Source organism: Ambystoma mexicanum, chromosome 13, assembly GCF_040938575.1.
Source record: "Ambystoma mexicanum isolate Mex_15411 chromosome 13, UKY_AmexF1_1, whole genome shotgun sequence".
NCBI lineage: Eukaryota > Metazoa > Chordata > Amphibia > Caudata > Ambystomatidae > Ambystoma > Ambystoma mexicanum.
The window spans coordinates 790,674,215-790,678,007 of NC_090938.1; the positions used below are offsets into that span (position 1 = coordinate 790,674,215).

Consider the following 3,793-nt stretch of genomic DNA (forward strand, 5'->3'; position numbering starts at 1 on the left):
TTAATGATGGGAGTGGCAGTAGCAGGCATAGGGTTGGAATGAGTCGTAGATAAAGGTGTGGTTACATATGGTATAAGGGTCAGCACAGTCCAACAAGGCAGTGGTAGGAGCACTGCAAGAGGGGTGACTTTGACAGGAGTGCAGGTATCATGAATGGTGCTTGCAGGAGTACTGGTAATATAAGAAGAGGTGTTTAATATAAGAAGAGGTGTTTGTGTAGGGTAAAGAGCGATGAAAGTATGGATCAAGGTAGGATTAACAATATTGGTGGGCCACGTGGTAGTAGGCTTGATGGTATAAAGGGGGTTTGGAGGAGTGCTAGTGGTCTGGAACACAGTTGCAGAAGCACCATTGTAGGAGCATGGCATTAATAAGTGGCGGTGCCAGTATGAGTGGGAACAGCACAGGTAGAAGCATGTAGGCAAAATACCAGAGCAATTAATCTCACCTTTGAAATATAATGAAGCCCACACAGCACACATTTTAAACCCCTACTACCTCTGGCCTTTTTCCTACTTCGTGCACACCTTATCTTTCCTTTCCATGGAAATGTTCTTGTAAGCATAGCTCCCCTCGACACAAGGGTAGCTTAAAGTTGAGCAGATTAGTCATATCAAGTATCCCCCCCCAAAAAGAACGGATTTTACCACCTACTAAAAACATTAACCTTCCCATAGTGTACATAACAAACCTTATAGTCACAACGACCTAGACCCTCACAACACACCACCAAAGAAAGCAAAAAATGCTCATCCAATGCAATCAAGCAAAATAGTCATAAAACAAAAATAAAGCAAATAAAGTTATGACTTGCATTGGTTTATTCAAGCTTTAAAAAAAAGGAGCCATCAAGAACCGTCAAAAATAGTATGTCCACCAATAAGCCATGACTTCAGATCACTCCCATGGACATTTTTCAACATAGCTTTTGTATGACTGAAAATTTGAGTTAACATTTCAAACCTGTCTTATAAACAGAAATGTGGATGGGCACCTTGGCACTTTAATCCCTTAAACACCAGAACAGTATCCATCACGTGCTGAACAAACAAAACTGACAATGTTTTCCATATTGGTCTCCTACAAGTACTTAACATAACCTCTGTAAAGTCTAAATCTTGGACATGTACATGATGCCTCCACTGACGTACATAGCCGAAAAGAAAATTGCATTTATATGCTAGAAAAAATGCATTTATATGCTAATAGATATTGACAGGAACAACGGCTGTTTTTGGAAAAAATACGTTGGAAGCAATTTTTTGTTGGCCAACATCCAAGTCAATGCTGCCCACTGGTCAAAAAAGTAAGTTTTATTTCAAGTCTCAAGTCCCTTTAATCCACCTCTTCAATAGTGGGGCCGGGCCTGGAGCCACTCTGTGAGGCTTGATCGCCAAAGCCGCCACTGGGCATTCCCCCTGGCATGCCGCCCTGGTAGAGCTTGGTGACAATGGGATTGCAGACCTTCTCTAGCTCCTTCTGCTGGTGCTCATACTCCTCCTTATCTGCCAGCTGGTTGCTCTCAAGCCAGGAGATTGTCTGGTTACATTTATCCACAATCTTCTTTCGGTCCTCCTCTGTGATCTTGTCCTTCAGTTTCTCATCCTCCACAGTGCTCTTCATGTTGAAGGCATAAGCCTCCAGGGAGTTCTTGGCAGAGACCTTCTCTCTCTGAACTTCATCTTCTGCTTTGTATTGCTCTGCCTCTTGCACCATTCTCTCGATATCCTCTTTACTCAGCCGCCCCTTGTCATTGGTGATGGTGATCTTGTTCTGCTTGCCCGAGCTCTTGTCCACAGCAGACACATTCAGGATACCATTGGCATCAATATCAAAGGTGACCTCGATCTGTGGCACACCACGTGGGGCAGGCGGGATTCCACTCAGATCAAATTTCCCCAGAAGGTTATTGTCCTTGGTCATAGCTCTTTCTCCCTCATACACCTGGATCAGGACGCCAGGCTGGTTATCAGAGTATGTGGTGAAGACCTGGGTTTGCTTGGTTGGGATGGTGGTGTTTCGTTTGATGAGAACAGTCATCACTCCACCTGCGGTTTCAAGTCCCAGTGAGAGCGGTGCCACATCGAGGAGAAGCAAGTCCTGCACATTCTCAGACTTGTCCCCCATCAGGATAGCAGCTTGCACAGCTGCACCATAGGCCACAGCTTCGTCTGGGTTGATGTTCTTGTTCAGTTCTCTGTCATTGAAACAGCTTTGCAGCAACTTTTGGATTTTGGGGATGCGGGTAGACCCACCAACCAGAACAATGTCATGGATCTGAGCTTTGTCCAACTTGGCATCTCGCAGAGCCTTCTCCACTGGTTCAAGGGTCCCTCTGAAGAGATCAGCACAGAGCTCCTCAAAGCGAGCTCTGGTGATGGAAGTGTAGAAATCAATGCCTTCGTAGAGCGAGTCGATCTCAAGGCTGGCCTGAGTGCTGGAGGACAGGGTTCGCTTGGCTCTCTCGCAAGCAGTTCTCAGCCTCCTGACCGCTCTCTTGTTCTGGCTGATGTCCTTCTTGTGCTTCCTCTTGAACTCCTCAATGAAGTGATTGACCATGCGGTTGTCAAAGTCTTCGCCCCCCAGGTGGGTGTCTCCAGCTGTAGCCTTGACTTCAAAGATGCCATCATCTAATCATCTATCGTCAGAATGGAGACATCAAAGGTTCCCCCACCTAGGTCAAAGATGAGGACATTGCGCTCTCCTCTGCCACTCTTGTCTAGGCCATAGGCAATGGCAGCTGCAGTCGGTTCATTGATGATTCTCAGCACATTCAGGCCAGCGATAACACCTGCATCTTTGGTGGCCTGTCTCTGGGAGTCATTGAAGTAAGCAGGCACAGTGACAACAGCATTGGAGACTGCATGTCCCAAGTACGCCTCAGCAATCTCTTTCATCTTGGTCAGTACCATGGAGGACACCTCTTCTGGAGAGAAAGTCTTGCACTCCCCCTTATACTCCACCTGCACCTTGGGCTTCCCACCTTCACTCACCACCTTAAAGGGCCAGTGCTTCATGTCAGCCTGCACCACTGTGTCATCAAACTTCCTGCCAATCAGCCTTTTGGCATCAAAGACAGTGTTCTGGGGATTGAGGGCCACCTGGTTCTTGGCTGCGTCCCCAATGAGTCTCTCTGTATCAGTGAAGGCCACATAGCTGGGGGTGGTGCGGTTGCCTTGGTCGTTGGCAATGATCTCCACTTTGCCATGCTGGAAGACACCCACGCAGGAATAGGTGGTGCCCAGGTCAATGCCAATGGCGACTCCTTTGGGTGCCGACATCTTCAGTGCTTCTGGTGGATCTTACGAGTTTGAGGTGCACAGGTTTCGTCTTCTGGTCGTATCTTCAAAACGCGGACGTTTCTTAGCAACTCTATCCGCTCTCGGATGTGGGGGACGTGCTCAGCCCTCGCTCTCGGTTGATCTGTTCGCCTCGAGTTCTCCGAAAAGCCTTGCAAGCCTCTGACATTTATACACACGCTGCCAATGTATACAATTGGCCACGCACACGACCTGGTCCCGCCCACCGACCAATCACAAAGCGATGTTCTCCCGAGTGGCTAGACCGTTCCCGAAGCTTCGCCTACCCCATCCAATCAGAAGAAGCCGCTCCCGTTCATCCCCAGCACTTTCTGGAACGTCTTGGCTTTCCCTCGGCCAGCGGCCAACCACAGCGCGGCCTTTCAGAGAAGCTTCGGGAAACACTGCCCCAGTCTGATTTAGCGCAGCCAATCAGAACCCTAGCATAGGAAGGCGCGTTCACGTTATTAGAAGGGGTGTGTGTGTGTGTGTGT

At 48.2% G+C, this 3,793-nt stretch overlaps 1 pseudogene; it reads right to left on the reverse strand.

The window, feature by feature from the left end:
- Positions 1 to 798: 798 nt before the first annotated feature.
- On the reverse strand, positions 799 to 3,509 carry LOC138521979 (heat shock 70 kDa protein-like; annotated as a pseudogene).
- Between the last annotated feature and the right edge of the window lie 284 nt (positions 3,510 to 3,793).